This window comes from Anolis carolinensis, chromosome 4 (genome assembly GCF_035594765.1).
Source record: "Anolis carolinensis isolate JA03-04 chromosome 4, rAnoCar3.1.pri, whole genome shotgun sequence".
In the NCBI taxonomy this organism is placed as follows: domain Eukaryota; kingdom Metazoa; phylum Chordata; class Lepidosauria; order Squamata; family Dactyloidae; genus Anolis; species Anolis carolinensis.
This window is the reverse complement of record NC_085844.1, coordinates 220148466-220169724: the sequence shown is the minus strand read 5'-3', so window position 1 is coordinate 220169724 and position 21259 is coordinate 220148466. Positions and strand designations below refer to the sequence as shown.

Here is a 21259-nt window from a genome sequence, read left to right as displayed (position 1 = left end):
GTACATAATTTAGAGGGCAGGAAATTGTCAGATTAATCATTTGTAAACTTTCTTGAAAGAATTTTTGGCTGAAGGATAAGATAAATGCTATAAATAAGTAAATAGAATATATCTCCATACTCTCCAACTGTCCCAAATTAGCAGGGACAATCCTCTATCCTCTCACTTTTTCAGCTGTTTTTAAAATGTCCCTGTTTTTTCTCTTCCACTCATTTTGTCCTCAATTTACATAAATTGCTGCAAATTGGCTCCAAGCATAAAGGTAGATTGTACTTCATTAATTCATCAGGAAGAAACGACATGAGGAACGGTTGTACAATCTTGCCCTTCCTAATAGATTCAAGCAAAAGCAAACTGCTGCAGCCTCTCCAAGCTGTTTTTTTCTCTCATTAGTAACATAAAGCACAGTATGAGTTGCTTGGTCACAAGTGTCCCATTTTTCACCTGTGACATGTGAAGGACATGGCTATTTCAGTCCCAATGATCTACTCAGAGATATGTAGAATAATAGAATGCTTGCTGCTATTCTTAAAAAAAAATGTTATCTGATCTTATCCTTAGAAGGTAAGTGTTTAAAAATGAAATCAAATAAAATATATCATTTTCTGCATTTTTTTCTTACTGAAATTATTGAGCCAGCATAGTTGCAGAACAAATTATGAGCTCTCATATTTCAAAATATATGGAGTAATAATCAAAACAAATACTTTAGGAATTCTGCATACTGTCTCCTGATGCCAACATTGGCAGTAACAGAGAGACTTCCCAGGCTGTTTCAGAATATAAGGGTCACACATTCCTCTGAAAACTAGAAAGGATAGCTGCAGTCGTTAGTCAACAGCAAATGACAAAGCCTCCCAGAACAGATATTTGGTGCCAGCAAGCTATAAGGCAAAAGCTGATAAATGGGTGCCTTTGAAATAAAATGCAATCATCAAACCATTAGCAATTTTTCTGATAAGGTCATGGCTAGCAGCAGGAGTGTAGGAGAAAGCCTTTGATACCCACAGAAAGCTCCACACACACACACTTTCTGCCAGTTTTTAGAGTTTGGGCCTTCTGTCACCCAGACTAGCCATGGGCATTAATTCTGTGATTTAGACTGCCTTGAGGAATCCTCTGTCTAAATGTCAGCTTCTGGATAAGGACAGATAAGTCAGAAACAAAAGTCCATGTAGTAGAAAAGCTCTGTACAGATGGGAAGGGGTAATTCTATGTCTTGTCTACATGGAAGCTGTAGATGAAAGCACAACAAAGTCAGATGAAGACCAATGTAGCCTTTGTTTTGGGATATTAGATCATTTTATATCATTAATGCACTTCAAACTTAAGTATTTCTTTTTATTATAGCAAATTGATTGGCGCACGGATTTTCATACTGCTCCAAATGTCAAATTGTATGTCATTGTTATGTTGTGATGAATACTCAAAATGCATATACATCAGTTATCACTAGGAAGTAATAATAATTATTTGATTATCATCCGAATCAGGAGTGAGCAACTATTAAAGGTTAGCAGGTCACACTGCTGTCTTCCCCGACTGGAGGGCTGCATCCCCCTAAGATCATTTTAGCTCCAAAAATGCCCTTTAGGAAGCATGGAACATTTGTGGAATGTTCTCTTGTATACCTCCAAGGGGAATTAACCTTAAAGTTCTTTCTTATTCAATTCTGTTAAAAAAAAAAAGATTATCTTCTGGGCCTAAAATAAACTCCACAGCTCCATTTGGTCATTTGGGACATAAGAATGTTTGACCCCTGGAAAATAATGGAGCCAAGGGAGGTTCGTGCATACCACAGTCTGCATTTTGTCCACCCCTAATCTAAGTAGAGGAACTTTGCGCTGGACTTTATTGATAGCCCTATTCTGTATTGATGTATTGACTCATATTTAATGAAGAGTCCACGTGCAGCTGAATTCCACTGGATTCTGGCCACTGACACTGCAGCAGCCCTAACTACAGTTCTAAATAAGTCTTAAATTTTACACACTATGAGGGAGAACCAGAATATCCATGCTACAGTAGCTCCATCCCCTTTTCTTGCCATTGTCTGAAAATCACTGTGTGATATAGAACCACAATTTCCCTAGAATCGACTATAGAACTTCTACATCCACTGAAGAGTGTTACTGGAGATGTCCATCAAGATTTAGGATCTGTACAGGAGACAAAGCAGGCCCATCAATCATAGAACGATGGAGTTGGAAGAGACTAGAAGGGACATCCAGTTCCGTTCCCTGTCATGCAGAAATATACAATATGACAGATAGCCACACACTAAAAAACTCCAGAGAAGGATGTATTCCACTGTTGAACAGTTCTTACCATATGGAAGTCCTTGCTGTTGTTTAGACTAAGTCTCTTTTCCTATAATTTGAATCAATTGCTCCATTTCCTAGTCTTTGGAGCAGCTGAGTAGATATTCAGTTTACAGTTTTTGCCTGCTGAGCCTTCATACCCCCACTTCTTTATTTTCACATAAACATACATGTTCATGTAAGTGTGCAGAAATACAAAAAATCCCTCATCTTTCCATCCTGTGCTATCCCACCCCTTCCTGCCAAGCTAATATTAGAAAAGCTGGTAGGGAATTTTTAAAGAATATCATCATGCCTTTCTCCTAAGAAAGTTAAGTAGATCTTTTTCAAAGATAGACCTGAAATTGGCATTCTGGTGCAATTGAGAAATGATTTTTTTCACAGCTCTTCTTCTACCCCCATTCAAAACAAAAACAAATTTCATTGGATGTGCCTCTTAGGACCCAATCAGATGGGAGGTTTTTTAAGCAATTTTACAGCGACCAATATGTCCCTTCACGTGACTGATGGCTGATCACGCCCCTTTCAGCATGTTTGCAGCATCTTGTCTTGGCTGCCGCAAATTTTACATCATGGGCATTACCCATAATATTGGTAAGTTTCCTGCACTTTTCTCTCTTTTGAGAACTATTTTCATGCTTCCCCCATCTGATGAGGGAAGTGATGGGGTGAACCATAGCAATTCCTCCATCCTTCCCTTCCCATCACACAGGAAGGAGGAGGATGGCTACATGGCTCGCAGGGTGACTTGACTTACCTGTGGCCTTCCTCTAGCCCCCAAAACATTATGGATGGGGCATAGTGTGATGAGGTCCTTAGCTGATTTAAATTTTCTAATAACCTCTGTCTGTCTTGCATGATTGATAATTGATTAGGAAGACCAGAGAAGAGGGAAGGAAGCCACACACAATCCATCACCTAAGAGCACATCGTATTACAAAACAGTTCCAACAAAAGGTAGAAATTGACTTTGCCTTGTAGCCTAAACCAACTTCTCTATCTCCAGCCCCCAATATGTGCTGCACATCAAATCTTCCTGCTGAATTAAATGTTTTAACACTGAGCCCCAGAAGCACTGTGGTAACTGAATCTCAGCCCGTTCTTTTATTTCCCATTTAGAATTGCGTTCAATGCCATTCTTTATACTCCACTGTGCTTAGAGGCCCAGGGAACTATAATTAGACATCATAAGAATAATGATTTCATTAAGACTTATTGGATGGATTAAGTCATGTACAAGGCAGGGTGTTGTAAGACACCGTCAAACAGTTTATCTTTTTGCTATAATTGGAGTTGCAGGGATTACAGAAAAAGAGCACCAAAAGGTAATTTCCAATTTGGCCAAGGCTTCCCCAATTCCCTCCAGACACCAATTATCATATTTCTTCTCCAAATCAGATCTTTGCTTCCATTCCCAAGCTGCTTTAAGCCCAAAGCTATTAACAGCAAGCCCTAATCCTCACACACAACACTGGAGCCATCTTTCCCTCTGCGCAGCTTCCTATTTGTTGCTGAATAGCAAGAGAGATGTTTCCCCAGGTAACATAAAGGTAGAAAAAAGTACAGAATGCTGAGCAGGTGCTTGGAAAAGCTTTAATCTAATGTGATCCTAGAATGCTTTCAGCCATGCTCAACATTGGCTCAACCAGGAGTTCTTGTAGTACTTTATTGAATGAAGGTGGCAAATCGACATCAAAGCAGGGCCATCACATTTGGTGATGATGCCATCCTCAACCTATTGCTAGTCAGTCCTTTCCAAATTTCCCCTCTGCTATTGACAAAAATTAATCAATAGATTTTGATCACACCCATGGCATCATCATTTGTGCAATGAGCCAGAATTCACAAGACTGATGTCAGAAAGTCCTGCCACCCAACTCTTCCTCTCTCTCCTCATTTTTAATGTAAAGTTTTTATTATTATTAATTAAACATGGCTGGAATTGTGGAGTTGCTTTGACAAAAACAGAATAAATATTCCGGAGCATCAGAACTGCATAGAGAATGGCACAATTTTACCGCTAACAAGAAGTGCAGACATAGGACTAAAGATCACCATAGCATCACAGTTGTGGGATGCTTCAACATGTATTAGTGACGAACACCTTGTAAGCTGCCAGTATGACCAGAGTCTGTTGATAATCATGCAAATGGCATGTGATAACAGCATCATGCAATATGGCTCATAGACTCAGATTTAGTAGTATATAACAACACCTCAGGAGTATATAACAATACCTCAGGATATTTGTATAAAATGGCATATTTGTGGCTGTGAATATACAGAGATGGAAACAAAACACAACTTGCTGGCTCAGTTTTTGTTGTCTGCACTTATACACTTACATACATAGAAGTTTGATCTATTCCATTGGTTTTCAGTGTGTGATGCAGGGATGTGAGACTAACACTTTATGTGTGTTCTCCAGTTTCCAAAGCAGTAAATGTGTACTTAAATGCCTTATCATTATTTTCAACTGTCTATGACAGAGTTACCAAACTGTGCTTCTCCAGATGTTTTGGACTTGAGGTCCCACAATTCCTAACAGCTGGTAAATTGGCTGGGATTTCTGGGAGCTAAAGTCCAAAACATCTGGAGGAGCACAGTTTGAAAAACACTGGTCTATGGAATTACTATTATGATTATTGTTTGTATTATTGTTTCTATACTATTACATTTTATGTGCCCAATATTCATCTTGGGAAATTGTAATTTTTTATTTCTATTATAAAGGGCTCAGATTTTTTGACAGATCAATTGATGAAATATAAGAGATGGGAAGTTGATAACCACTGAACTATGCTATCGGGCACCTTGCAAAACATAAAGTCTTTCATTTATCAGATAGGTCATATTTGCACAGATGTGGAGACATGGTGCAATCCATTCCACTGAATGTGTGGAGACTGAGAAGAGACAGCAGGTGTAATTGGTTGGCAGATTGTTGAATTTCATTGGTTGTCTCCTATTCTTGTCTCACTCACCTAACTCTTTGTGTATTATAATTGGTACAGTATAACCATATCTGATTAGGTAAAAAAGGTAAAGGTTTTCCCCTGACGATAAGTCCAGTTGTGATCGACTCTGGGGGTTGGTGCTCATCTCCATTTCTAAGCCGAAGAGCCGGCGTTGTCCGTAGACACCTCCAAGGTCATGTGGCCAGCATGACTGCATGGAGGGCCGTTAGTTACATGGTATTATATCTTCATGGGAGAGATCCTGTATTGCACAAATGGAATGTAAAAGGCATAGTTGTGTGCCCTCCTCTTCTCTGAGAACTTAACCTATCTGGCCACCTCACCTTGATAGCCGTGCAAGGAGTATGTGGGAGGAGGACAAGGGCATCAAGTGTCTGTGTTCATGGGGCCAGCTTGAGAAAGATACACTATCTTCCTAGACCTACAAGGGACGTCAGAAAGATGGTTGTTCTTTTCTGCAGATGAATGGATGTCTATGTGCCCCTGGCATCCCCTCATTTTCTCTATATGCCACTAAAGCCACCTGACAACAGGCCTGGGGACCAAAAACAAAACAGAACACAATCCAAACAGATGCAGGTATTGTTTTCAATGACAATTGTGTATGCCACTGCAAGACGTGAATCCTAAATATTTGTGATCATTCATGATGTCTAAACTGAAAGAAAATGCAATAATAAGAAGGGGGAGTTGACAATAAACAGACAGAGGGAAAATTAAAGTCAAAGAAAAGAACAGAAAAAAGAACATTCCCATAATCTAGATTTTAAAAGAAAATAACTCTCACATACTCATTGCAAAAGCATTGCTTTCAATCTAAATAGAACATTCAGTACAGTGCTAACACTCATAGCACAATATGACATTAACACAGTTTCTCCATATTTTAATTTATTTCCCAAGCCTTTTTACTGACAGTTCTAGTATTGCATCATTAAGTATTGTGGTTCTGTCCTGGTCTTTTAAAATGATCTTCAAAACTTTCATTGACAAGGAGCATCCAACAGACAACAAGAAATAAGTACTGAACACTAAGCCACTCAGAAATGGAACAGCATATTAGAAAAGAGCTTTGATGCAGCCTTTCCAATAGAAAAAAAGACAAGCCAAGTTCAATAAAGAGCAATTTATCCATTAAAGGACGTGACATGGGTGGAAAAAACCACCTTTCAATAGAGGGAACCATTTAATGTAGCAGTTTAAGTTAGACACAATTAGAGCTCAGTTGCTCCTCTCTCTGCTTTCAAAGCTGAGGTTTGCCAAGTTAGTCCAAGTCAGACTTTGCTTGGCTTAAACGTTTGAAGATGAATACATCTTTGTGAAAATCTTCATAGCAATATTGCAGCTTTTGTGGCAATAGCAACTGATTTCCCTGGATGAACTTTAACCTCTACCTTCAAGCCATCTTGGTGGGATAGCCCGCATACCAGTTGTAACCTCTATTTGGGTCATCCTACACCCAGCAGTTCACTTTCTGTCAAAGTGGATTGTGTTTTATTTGAGTTGTGATAGAGGATTGTCATTGAGCGCTAGAGGGTTGATGAGAGGCATGTTTATACATACAGTCAGCCCCCGAGTTATAAACATCCGACTTACAAATGACTCATAGTTATAAATAAGGGTGAGACAACAGGAAGTGAGAGAAATCTAACCCTAGGGAAATTCACTCCTGGAAGAGTTATCATGGGGAAAGGTGACTCCACTGAAGCTTTATCAGCAAACCTTGTTTCGATAACATGGCAAATTTTTCAAAATCCAATTATCACAGGGACAGAAAGTGAGGCAAAATTTTTCTGAACAGGGGCACAGACAGCAAAATAATCACTATGGGTGTCTTAATCCTTTGTTATGCTATCCAAAGAATGCATGTGTGTATATGCATGCATACACACACACATATATATACACATGGCCCCGGGAGTGCAGTCATCTTTAGAGGAAGGGGGGGGGGGCTGGCATTGTATCCTCAGCAATGGTGAGCTGAATTGCAGAGAAGATGAAAAGGAAAAAGAGAGGAGGAGGAAGAGGACAAGGGAAAGGAGGAAAAAGGAGGAGAGGAGGAGAAGGGAGGGAAGAAGAGGAGGGGAAGGGTCTCCTTTGCGGTGCCAAGTTGCTGCCTCACTCCTGGCATCCCTTACTGCTGCCCTTGGCCTCCACCCCCTTGCCCCCCCCCCCCCGAAGAGCCCTGTCAGTGGCAGGCCCTTCCTCCTCATCAGCCAAGCCCCTCAGTAAAGGGGGCAGGCCCCAGGAGCGGAGGAGGAAGAGGAGGTAAAGGGGGCACTGTCTTGGAACAGGCAGGGAGGCTGGTACGTGCTCCCACTGCCTCTCCTGTGTGTACATAGGCCCTTTCACCCTTTTAAACCTTTCTGAGCCCCCGGTGGTGCAGTGGATTAAACCCTTGTGCCTGCAGGACTGATGACTTGAAGGTTGGGTTGCTGATCTTGAAGGTTGCTGGTTCGAGCTCCCATCTTTCAGCTCTAGCTAGCATGGACATGAGAGAAGCCTCCCAGCCAACACATCCAGTCGTCCCCTAGGCAATGTCTCTGCAGGCAGCCAATTCTCTCACACAAGAAGTGACTTGCAGTATGTTCTCAAGTCACTTCTGACATGATAAAAAACACATCTCTCCCTCTCTTTTTTCTTCCCTTCCTATTTCTTTTCTATCCTCTTTCCATCCCTTTGTCTCTCTTCCTCTTCTTTCTTCCCTTACTGCCTTTTTTCTGATCTTTTTTTCTGTTCCTCTTTCATCCTTTTCTTTCATCCTCTTTTCTTTCTTTCTTTCTTTCTTTCTTTCTTTCTTTCTTTCTTTCTTTCTTTCTTTCTTTCTTTCTTCTTTGCCTTCTTTCCCCCTTTCTTCCTTTTCCTTCCTTCTTCCCTCCCTCCTACTGACTTCCTTCCTTCATCTCCTCTCCTCTCCACTCCTCTCGTTTCCTTTCTCTTCCTTTTCTCCTTCCTCTTTACTTACCTTCTTTCTATCCTCAGTCCATCTTATTCTTTTTTTTTCCCTTCCATCTTTCCTTCTTCTAATTTTCCCCTGTATCCCTTTTCTTCACATCTTCCCATCAAGGGTTACTTTCCATTGTTGAAAGATTTGGTGCTTTAACACTTTATTTTTAAAGAAGGAATTCTAAGCTCACAGTAACTATAATTCACACCTTTTTGGAACAAATTGCAGAGAGTGTCCTTTTTCCTGCTGCACATTACATTTGCTGGCAAAAACCTTTTTGGTTTCAGCGTTTTGAAAACTTAGGTGCACATTAGATTCAATGGTGCACTAAATTCAAGTAAATATGGTAAGAACATCCCTTCACATTTTATATAAGGGGCACCATTCTACTATGCCATTGGGACATGAGCAGCTATATATTTCAGTATCTGGAACCAAACCTTTGCAGATACCTGCTGAGGGCCTGCTGTATCCCATTGTCTATTAATGGGTTTTGCAAGCTAAAGTCCAAATGCTAAATTCAATACATTTCCATGCTGAGCTTCATATTTTAAGATGTAATAGTGCAATATGGAATTGGGCATGAATAACAGATACTAAAAATGAATTACTTAGATAATGTGTATAGTAGCTATGATTTCACAGCTGAGGGATTTGGCTCCATTTCTACTTAATCATGTACTGACAAAATGTTGTTAGGGAGAGTAACAAGGAAAGGAGGGCATCTCTCTCACTTACTCCAAATAGGCCATTGTTGCTGATAGCAATGCATGTCTCTTCAGCATTACTCATAGAGTCCCAGTTCAACAAGACAACAGCCCTGGATGTTGGATACAGAGTTTTGTCGCTACCAGTATCAGACATGGGAGATACATTCTGAAAAAAATGATCTTTGTACAGGAGGCTGTGGACCATGTATTATTTGTGCTGTTACCTAGCTCACAGGGCATTTAAACTAACTGACTGGCTCAGGCTTCTTATTAATTCAAACAAATTCTGAAGGGAAGTTATGTGTTTAAGGATGGAGGACAGATGCTGCTGTGCTCTGAAACAGTGGGACTTTCCACACAACCATATAACCCAGAATATCAAGGCAGAAAATCTCACAATATCTGCTTTGAACTGGGTTATCTGAGTCCACACTGACATATATTCCAGTTCAAAACAGAAAATGTGGGATTTTATTCAGCTCTATGTACTCATTCCTCTTGGGCAGTTGGAAATCTACCTACTCAACATGTTCTATATTGTGATGGTCACAATCCAGTGTATGGACTACAAGGTTTTCCAGGGTGAAAATGATTTCTCCAAACAGCTTCTAGGGAGGCTGACACATTTTCACCATATTTTGTGTCCTTTATGTCATTTTTGGTTCAGAAGTAGTCTTTCTTTAAACAGGAAGGCTACAGTAATCCATTCCTGATGTAAAGAGCCATGTCCCCTAAAAACATTTTGGAGAAAAACATCTTGAAATGTTTTATTGTGGAAATTAGACAGAGGGGGTACCAAACTATCCTGGGAATCAAATGCAGCTGCCCACACTCTGATAGGGGTTCATCTCTTTCTAAATGAATGTACTCCTCTCACATTCTGCTATTTATTTAAACTGTTTGTAATTTACTTTATACTTCAATTAAGCTGCCAGGCTAGCCTACAATCAATATTTACAAACCAAAAGAAATAAATTGTAAAAAGAAATCAAAATGCAATTAAAGCACTAATGCCCCAGTGCCTATCAGCAGGACAAACATACAATCAAAAGGGCTCAGTGGATGTAGAAGTTTTCACCAGGCCCTGGAAAGCTGTGAGATTTGATACTAGGCAAGCCTCCCTAAGGAGAGTATTTCAAAGTCAAGTTACTACAACTGAAAAGCTTCTTTCCCTGGTTGCTTCTCAATTAACCTTAAAAAGGCAAGGGCGGATATTGCTAAAGAGCATCCAAAAATAACATTCAGACAATTTCATGTGGCAGCAGATGGAATTTCAGACACACTCCCTATAAACCTTTCAAAATAAGCATTGTCACTTTAAATCATACTCAGCCTTTCTGATGATCCTGACCAATAATCTATTTGTTTTACTTCACAACAGTGTCTCACAAAATTGCAAAGATAGACCCAAATACAATATTTTGTCTAATCTTTATATTATTATCATATAATTATGATTTTAATGGTGGATGAGTTCTGCATTATGAAGGTTTTCTTGGGTGAGAAATGTTGAGATTATCTTTTTTTTAAAAAAATGTATAATGAGAAACATCGGAACATAAATATATAAATAGGGCCAAGATGTCTATTTTAGGAGATGTTGTATACAGCATACCAGTCTTAGATGATAAAAAAAAAAATAGGGATGGTAAATCTAAGTCTTTCCAAGTCCTGACAGATGTTGAAAACAATTGAATATTTTTTCATCTCATACCTTTAAGTTACTTGGAAATCCCTCCTCCCAAGTCCCATGTATACTGAAGGAAAATTATACAACTTTTCCATGAAAGCTATGCAGCTTACTCAGAAAACTGCAAGTTTTCCAAAAGCTATACTGTATCTACTGGGAACTGCACATAGTTTCTTCAAAACTATGTAGTGTTTGGCATGAAACAAGCGATTTTCTGGCAGACACATCTGGGTTTTTATACAAGATTACTGTTATTTTGCATAGGAAAAACAGTAATGTTGCACAACACAAACTTGAACAATGAAAACACTGCAGAAAACAGCAATGTTGTAGTGTTGATTTTGTGCAGCATTTTTGTTGTACGACAGTTAATTTCTTCAAAGCACTGCTGATTTGTTGCACAACCTTGCTGTTTTCTGATTTTGTGCAACATTTTTGTTGGGGAAATTTACTCTTTACTACAGAAAAACAGCAATGTACTATACAACAAGAATGCTGCATAGTAAATATGTGCAAAACCAAGTAAAGTTGTGCAACAAATCATATGTACCATGCCCAATTTTCAAACCAGCAAAATCCATAATGATGGCTGAACCTTTAACCATCTTGTTTGAATATGGGTATACAGTGTTCCCTCACTACTTCGCGGTTCACTTTTCGTGGATTCGCTATTTCGCGGTTTTTCAATAACTCTAAAGGACTATTATAAATCATAAAAAAATACAATTTACAGCTTAAGGAAGTGAGGAAGGAGAAGCCAAGGGGAGAGAAAAGGAGCCCAAGCAGCTATGGGAGGAGAAGGAGGTGATTTATCAATACACGATTGGTTGATAAAGACTTAAAATAGTGTATAACTACTAAAATAATGTATAAATATTAAAATAAATATAGCATGCCTACTTCGTGGATTTTCACTTATTGCGGGTGGTCCTGGAACTTAAACCCAGTGATAAGTGAGGGAACACTGTAGTGTGCAATCTAATTTTGTGTATTCTGCACTTTCCCCAAATATATAGTGGTAAAATGTGAGCCTCAGGAAGCTGTGTAATGTTTTGTGTAAAATATAATGTAGGTTTTGACTGCAAAGCTTCACAGTTTATCCAACTTGTGGACAATTGTTTAAGTTGTGCCGGGCTTTTTTTTTTTTTAAATCCCCCAATTTGCAGGAATTTTTCATATGTCATTTTTCTTCCCATTTATGTAAATTAACAGGCTGGCAAACTCTAAATCCAACCAAGTCAGGAAATTAATGAATTTATTCCATCCCTGTGAAAGACATACTATGTTTTCCTAAACCTATCGCAAAACACAGAATGACTCAACTGGAGTAAGTGTTTCTAGCTGTCCTGTTGCTTGGACCCTTGAAACCACCACCTCACCTGTCATGTCCTTTCTCATCTGTATGTGTCCTTCTACACTGACCAAAATACAAATTTGTTTGGATGAGCCAGGCTAATGTGGCCCTTACACTACATTAAATAGTGCAACCAATTCTCACCTTACTCTACTAATTGTCTTCTGCAGCTTTCAGTAGCTATTTCCCACAGAACCATGGCACCAGAAATGCCAGTGGCCAGTTAATCTATCCATTTTAGATACAAAGTACCCTTTCATTCCTTTGCTGCATAAAAAGAGTTTATGTGAACCTAGCAGAAAACAAAGTTTTCCATCCCCTTTAAAGCTTTTTCTGCAATTTTCTTTTCTGTTCAAGTGTGTAGTAGCAGTTTGAAGGGGAAGGGGAAGCAACAGTGCCTTGACAACACTCGCTACTGAAAACATCACTTAACTTGACAAACAACCTGTAATAGCTCGAGAGAAAATACAAGGTTAGACAGGTATAGAGATAATGTATGAAGAACATGCTGCGCAAATAATAGCCTTTTGAGAATCAACATTAGCATAATTGCTAAACATGGATAATTGCTGAAATAGCATTTGCTGGCATCATTTTATTTCCAAATGCAACATTTTCTCCTTTTACCCTGCTTAACAAACTACTAGAAGCAGGAATCTAGTTTTAGTGGAGAGCCATCAACAGGGAATTGGCACCATCTAAAAGCCAGAGGCAATGAGGAAGATACATTTGTTAAACAAGTTGGAGTCCAACCGTCTTTTTAATTCCTGGCTGTCATTTTTAGCATTCTGTGCTTTGTCAAAATCCATATGCAGCACAACATCTCAGTCAATAGTTGATAAGACTGGGCATTTTTGAATCAATTCCTATTGATTTCCTTCTACTGAAATAGGATAAGAAGGTGGCAGATACAATGAACATTTTGTAGAATGTATCGAACAACTCTAAGAGCTGGCAGAAACTTGGCCGTAAAACAAGAGAAACAAATGTAAAAACATGCAGGGGATACCTTGGCTATCACTACCATAATATTCTATTTTCTTTTTCCTTTTTAAAAAGGATTGGGCTATTTAATGAAAAATAGCTAGTAATAGCCATGTCAAGAGAGCCAGTGGATTTGAAAAGATTAATAAAAAGGTAAAGGTTTCCCCTGATGTTTAGTCCAGTCGTATCCGACTCTGGGGGTTAGTGCTCATCTCCATTTCTAAGAGCCAGCGTTGTCCATAGATACCTCCAAGGTCATGTGGCCGGCATGACTGCATGGAGCGCTGTTACCTTCCCACTGGAGCAGTACCTATTGATCTACTCACATTTGCATGTTTTCAAACTGCTAAGTTGGCAGGAGCTGGGGCTAAAAGCGGGCGCTCATTCCGCTCCCGGGATTTGAACCTGGGACCTTTTGGTCTGCAAGTTCAGCAGCTCAGTGCTTTAAAACACTGTGCCACCAGGGGCCCCACACAAAGATTAATAAATGGTGGTATATATATATAGGTCTAAACATTTCTGTGAAAGGCAGAGAATGCAGAGATGATTGTGAACACAAATATAAGTTAACTTTCTTTATCCCCAAGAAAGACAATTTCCAGATGTCAAGTACTAATCTGAACTTTGGAGGAACTGTCTGAGATGCTGAACCCAATTCTGCATGATATTTTCATGACTTTAGATAGCTTAATTCAGATTTAGCCAAAGTGGATTCACCACACTGGAATGCCAAACCTATCCCTGCCTTTTGCTCAAGCTTATTGACCAAAGGGTTCAATGAAAAAGACGATGTTTCCAATGGGAATCTGAAAACATTAAAGGTGTGGGCATACCCCTTGAAATCAGAGAGGAGTACAGGTGGAGGTAGTGGATTCTCACTCCATTTTGATCTCCATCACCATGATAGGACATCCCTGTGTAATGTGTACATTTTCATATCCAACTATGTTACATTAAGATTCACAGGGATGATAACAGAATTGTTACTCTACATGGACAAATCCCCCAAAGATGATTTACAGAGGAATATGCATCTCTAAAAATGCACATTAAAATGGGACTAACACTCCATTTTTGGTACATAGTTAATCACTGAGGAAGTGGCATTTATAAACTCTTGCTTCCATGTACAGAACGATAGAGTTTGGTATAGCTGAGAAATAAAGCAAAATAATCAGGGAGGAGAAAATGTCATTAACTTTCAACATTTCTTGCATATCTTAAAATGCATTATCGTAAAAAAATCTTATTGCCAAAAGCACTGTAAAAATGATCAAACTATTTCTTGGGGAAATGCTGAATATGTCCACTTTGAACATTTGTTCAAAATATATTTTGCCATCAATTCCATTAATTTCCATTGGAATATTTTGATATGACTAGAAACAGAGAAGCATTTTTTTTTGTCTATGACTCTCTCTATGAAATTAAAAGTTGAGGCTAATCCGGTTATTCATGACAGCTGATTTGCAGAGTAGGGAAAAGGATTGTGTTCAGGGAAGGGAGGGGATTAATACTCCCCCCCCCCCTTCTTCCATTGCCTGCATGCTTTGGCTAGCATCACTATAGGCAATGAGCAACAAAAAATACTAATCGCCTAGTGTCAGGCATGGGCAAACTTTGGCCCTCCAGGTGTTTTGGACTTAGGAATTGTGGGAGTTAAAGTTCAAAACACCTGGAGAGCCGAAGTTTGCCCATGCCTGCTCTAGGTGATGGGCAGGTCCATGTCAGGCCCACTGTCAACTGTGACAATGAAAATGGGAGGGATTTTGTCATTAAAGTCAGTGAAACATGGATGACTTCTTTTGTTATACTTTACAGTTAGACATCAGCTGAACCAACATACAGAATAAGAATGAAATAAGCAGTTTTAAATCTCTACATGTCATGCTTGAAATATACTCCAATATAACCAATATAACCAATATAACAGGAAATAAAGTTAGTATTTCTACATGTCATTTTCTTTCTGGGAAGCTGGCAAAACATTACACAGACCTCTTCTAGGTAGGAATATTGATTACTTTAGTGAAAATAAAATAAGAACATAGCCCCCTCAAATAGGCTTGCCTTCATTTTGAACTCACCCCTTCCAGCCACTTTTTTTCTTCCTCAAGCAAATAAAAAGGGAAGGGTAGCAGATGGAATAAGGCTCTAGCAAAGCATTATTTATCCTCCATCATGACATCAAATGCTGCTGTAGTATGTTTCTACAAAAGGAGTCATGGGATATCTCAGTAGTTGTAAATAAAACAGAGTATAATTTTTATTGTCCAAGGCTTTTATGGCTGGAATCACAACCTCTGAGGATGCCTGCCACAGATCTGGGTGAAATGTCAGGAGAGAAAGCTTCTGGAACATGGCCATACAGCCCGAAAAACTCACAGACTCTCAGATTATAATTTCCAAACTTCACATACGAAAACTAAGGCCTCATCTACACTGTACTATAATCCAGTTTGAACTGCATTATAATGGTCAGTGTATACTCATACAATGCAAATTGTACCACATTGAACTGAATTATATGAGTCTACACTGCCATATAATCCAGTTCAATGCAGGTAATTTGCATTCTGAAACTGAACTATATGGCAGTGCGGATGGGGCCAAAGACACTGTGGTCAAGATGGGAAAACTATTATTGGGAAAGACAGGAGAATGCAGACCTCTGCTCTTGGCTGAGCTTACTGGGAAGCATAAAATCTGCCCTCCTGTTCTCTAACCTCTGCTCAACTGAGACTACTTTTGCCTGTTGAACTTGATTTACAGCACTGAATTAAGCTGATAAAAAAGGGAAAAGTAGTAGGAGGAAAGAGAAACAAGAAGCTGAAACATGAAATGACAGAAGATTCACCAGAACTGTCCCTGCCAAATCAATACAGTTTGCGGGGGGGGGGGGGGGGGGGGGTATGATAGAGTAGTCTTTGGTGCCAGAAATCTGAGCCCTGTAGTCAAACCCGGTGAAAACAATGTGTGCCATGTGACATAGAGATGTGGTTGAATCAAGGCAACCACCTGCGTTTAGCCTGATTTGACCTGCAGCTGTGAGTTCTGCAGGTTTAGAAGGATCCATGCTGAAATTAATCTGGCCGTACACACGTGCCCGAACAGCAGTTTAAAAATGTATCTTCTGCTCTCCCTTTTTCTCTCCATGTGTCTTTCTAAGCTCCAAACCTTGTAACCAATTCAAAAAAGCCACTTTGTATCCTCTATTGCAGGGGTCCCCAAACTAAGGCCCGGGGGCCGGATGCGGCCCTCCGAGGTCATTTACCTGGCCCCCGCCCTCAGTTTTATAATATAATATATTGTATATACATATAATATTGATAATATTATAATGTAATACAATATAACACTAATAATAATACCATATAATAATATTAATTATATATTCTATATTACATATAATATTACTAATAATATTACAGTATAGTGGTATAGTTCAATAAAGTAATATATAATGCTAATATCATGCTATGCTAATAATATAATATATTGTATGTACATATAATTTGTAAGCCTCTCTGAGTCCCCTTTGGGGTGAGAAGGGTGTGATACAAATGTAGTAAATAAATGCAGTAAATAAATAAATAATAAATAAATACATTTTAGACTTAGGCTCGCCCAAAGTCTGAAACGACTTGAAGGCACACAACAACAACAACAACAACAACAACAACAGCAACAACAACAACAACAACAACAACCCTAATTAACGACTATCTCATTGGCCAGAAGCAGGACCACACTTCCCATTGAAATCCTGATAAATGTATGTTGGTTAAAATTGTTTTTATTTTTAAATATTGTATTGTTCTTTCATTGTTGTTGTTGTTGTTGTTGTTGTTGTTGTTGTTTTTGCACTACAAATAAGACATGTGCAGTGTGCATCGGAATTTGTTTGTATTTTTTTTTTCAAATGATAATCTGGCCCCTCAACAGTCTGAAGGATTGTGGACCGGCCCTCGGCTTAAAAAGTTTGAGGATCTCTGCTCTATTGCATGCAAGCATGGATTCCCCCTCGCGGCTCAGCCCTCCCTTCTTTTTTCTCCCTCTCCAGGCGAGCCGCAGAGCAACGGGCTACCCCCAGCCCCCATTTCTGGCCGTATCTCCTCTGTCCTGGCCCCCAACATGCCCATTTTTCATATCTCTGCCTGAAAACGCCTCACTGTCAAAAGGAGACCACCCGCTCGCAAATTGACCCGGTTTTCGGGGGCAGATCAGCTGATTGTCAACCTGTCAAAAACTGTCAAAACGGAGTTCCCTTGCATTGCGGAGCGATTTTCTCTACAGGGACAGGCTTGCTGAAGTTCGGACTACATGTTGGGGCTACCCAGAGCCCCTGCCCCCATCCATGAACTACCCCCCCCCCGCTGACCTTTTGACCCAGTGAGGTTGCTTCACCCAGACAGCCACAGATTCGACTCCTGTGGACTTTTATTTTATGAATTCCACACCATAAAAGGCTTGGGAAACGAAGGGAAAATATTGTTCCTATGTGTGAATTGTGTACCCTGCATGCTCCCTTTTTCCCTTATCCCTGTGAAAAATGTCTTATATTAAAGAATGACCGAGACCTGACCTAGGGATTAAATGGACAAATGGCAACACCCCAGAGGAAGATAATTCCTCACACCAGGAAATTGTCACATTCCCCTTGCATAGACAATAGATTAGGTTTTTTTCCCCATTAAGACATCGGAGCAGGGCCATCTTTTGGGAAATCAGCCGTCTGGATTCCAGGACCATTTAACAACAGGGACAATCAAGACACTATCACTTCGGCTGTCAACACAGACATGACACCTTTCAAAAACAAATGCAGCCCATCTGGCTCACCACGGTCTGGCAGAGCCTGCCAGACAAAAAATGTATATTTACACCCCAAGAAGCAGTCTAGAAACCCCTCCTGGACATTTACTCAATGACTCAATCATAATTCCTCATTAATCCCCAGCAAGTCCATTGTTCCTAGATAAGCCCGCCTCCTCATCCCTGATTGGTGGGGGACCCTGAGGCATAAGGAGCCCTCTGATTGGACGAGGGTTCCCGCCACCATTTTAAGGACCAATTGGCGCATAGGAGGGCGGGGAAAGGTGTAGCGCGAAATTCAATCCGCGCCTCCCATATTTTTGTTATAAAAATGGTTGATCTGTAAATGTATGTCATGACTTCTTGACGAACGATCGCAGACTGTCATCTTATTCAGCTGAATAAAAACAACTCAGTATTCTTTCTTCACGTCTGGATGGTGAGAATTTCTGGCTAACCCTTGATTCATAGCGGCTCCCCCCCCCCTCTTGCCAGGATCTTCGGACCTGCAGGGCAAGAAAGGAGCAAGGATTTCCCCCTAAAAGGAAATCCCTAATCGAATTCTAGCTCGATAACAGAGAGGTCCAGTAGTCCTGTCCTACTGCTTCCCCGCTTCCCAAGGTAAAGCTCTAGGAGCTTTGCCCAAAGATGATGGATTGACACGGGGCTGGCAATAAACTGAGACTTTCAATGTTACTGTTAAATGCCCAGATGTTCTAAGTGGTTTGAAACCACATCTGTGGTTTCAAACAAAAGTGCTCAAAACAGTTCAACTGAATTCATTTCAGCCACAAATTAGAAACCAGAAGCATTATGGAAAGTGGTTTCCCCAGTACTTTCAATAAATGTGGGTATCAGTGTGAACAATGGAAACTACAGAACGCTGATTTGTATTCGCCTATGAGATAAAAGGGGGAGAGGGATTATTCTTCACAGAAGTGGCACTAGCAATGAAATTTCCAGAGGGCTGGCCATGTTAGAATGCATCCAAACTGATTTAAAAGATCAGAGAATCCCAGATTTTTTGTTCCTGTTCTTTCTGACTGTATTCTAAAGATCCATTCAGCAGTTAACAACAATGCTGCCTTTGAACCATTTTGCTTTTCAAAATGTTTTCCATGAGAAGTTATCTTTTTGATTCATGATAAAGTACTTTATACAAAGCAGTAAACATACCCAACTCATTTCTATTGCTGAGAAATATGTCAATCAAGTTGTTGATGTAGCTCCTGGAAACAATTACCATGAAATGTTTTGACTAAAATGTCTGTTAACGTAAGATTCTCAAGTGAATTCATGTTAGATTTAAAAGCAAGCTAGAACCTGGTCCTATGGACACATTTTGTGGTAGCAATTTCATGGGATTCGTCTATAGCGTAGCATGATGCAGTTTGATACCACTTTAACTGCCATGGCTCAATGCTATGGAATCATGGCAGTTGTAGTTTGATATGTCACAAGCACTCTTTGACAGAGAAGGTTAAAGTCCTTGTAAAACTACATCTCCCAGGATCCCATAGCATTGAGTCATACATACTGACTTCACTCCTTTACCCTAAAATAGTGGTTTTGAACCTGTGGGTCCCCAAGTGTTTTGGCCTACAACTCCCAGAAATCCCAGCCAGTTTACCAGCTGTTAGGATTTCTGGGAATTGAAGGCCAAAACATCTGGGGACCCACAGGTTAAGAACCACTGCCCTAATGGGAAGTGTTTTTCATACAGAAAAGCTGCCTTATATATAAAGTATTAGACCAGCCAAACACATAATTGGTTTTCATGAGCAAAATTAGCCCTGTTGTTATCTTTGCCGCTGCTTATTCAATTCAGTTAAAATGAGGCAACATTTCATTAATAATAGAGCAAGTGTGGCAATTACTGCTTCATATAAAAGCAGAAATGAAACACTAATAGTATTAATAATTGCTCTTTGGTTTTGCATCTCTCTGGGGCCAGTATTTACAAAATACCTTCATGAAAGAATCTAGAAGCTACAATAGTACACCACTAGGGGACATTATGCTGTTGCCTCAGAATAATTCAAGGAAATGAAGGTAAATATGCCAATTATACTAGGGAACACATTGAAAGATCAGGTGGCTGAAATGCATACATTAATAAGGGCAGATGTGTAAAACAAAATTTTGCAGTAATTTTTATAGGACCTATCAAAATAAAAATAATAAAAGGAGGAAGGAAATAAAGGGAAAAGAAGGATTTTGCATGCTTTTGCTCTTCTTCTCTGTGCTCTTATTCCAGTTAAACCACTTGATAGATTTGGAACTATAGCTATAAAATCACATTCATATGGTAGACTAGACTTGCTTCCATTAATAGGTTGGAAATTAATTCAATCTGTGGTTTTTTTGTTGTTGTTGTTGTTTTGGCTAGTTCTTTTATATGTGGATCCAATGCTAAAATCCCTCTTATTAATTAGATAAACAGACCAAAGTGTTTCAATTTTTCTTTAATACAGGGCTTTTCCACACTGCATTATTAGAGCTCTATTATTCCATTGCAACTGCCATGGGAACTCCTATGAAAAACTGGGATTTGCAATTTAGTGGAACAGCCAAAAGGTTCTGGTGCTTCATCAGACTAAAACATCAGGATTCCATAGGATGATACCATGGCAGTAAGAGTAAAGACAGACTTCTATACCCGTATAGTATGAAGGGGTCCTTTCTTACAATTCTCTTGTATTTTGAACTGAGTCTGTGTTTGCTAATAGCAACAGGAAAACAGTCTGCCAAATGCAAATTTCCCTGCACAAAAAGGTGGCTTCCTTAAAAGGAACCAGGAATTGTTTTCTTGTAACACCATCAAAACTTTCACTAGGAAAACTGTTTTTCTAGTTCAAGATTATATAACTCTATGTATTTTAATGTTAAAAGATGTAAATCAGACGTGGATAGACTTCATGAATTGTAGGATGTCTTTTCTTTTGTTTTTTATTAAAGCTCAGAACTCCACCAACAAGGGATGAGAGTAAATAATTGTTCGGGGGCACACTTTGTGGTGCAGAATTTCTCTTGGAAAGTCAAAGTCAATTGCTATGACCCTACACACAAACTCACACACTTAAAGTTTGTGTTTGTTCATTCAGTTTTAAACCTATGAATCAGAAACTTTTGGAGACCTGTCAAATATCACTGAGATGTATCACTAGATCTTGAGCTACTCCTTTTCACCACTGTTCAAGATCAATAAAACTACTTGGTCCTAGTGGGTCTTTCCAAGCTTGTCTTAAATGGGAAAAAATATGTTAAAAATGAAGAGCAAACAAAAGATGGTTATTACACAGAAGCTACATGATTGTCAGGCTGACTGCATGTTGTGTCTCAGGAGAATGTTACACAACTTTATTTTTACTTTCCCCCTTCATTATAGTGGTTTAGAGCATATGCTAACTTTTTAAAACAGAATTTTTATGCACGTTTAAAGATCAAAACCATTCCTACA

The 21259-nt window shown here is 39.4% G+C and overlaps 1 long non-coding RNA gene across 1 annotated transcript in view; it reads left to right on the top strand.

Annotated features, from left to right (window-relative positions):
• Positions 1-18218, top strand: part of LOC103278768 (uncharacterized) — a 55326-nt gene extending 37108 nt beyond the window's left edge. Inside the window, exon 3 of the long non-coding RNA XR_506314.3 lies at positions 17048-18218. This is a non-coding gene — a long non-coding RNA (uncharacterized LOC103278768). The remainder of the gene's footprint in view (positions 1-17047) is intronic.
• Positions 18219-21259: the final 3041 nt, after the last annotated feature.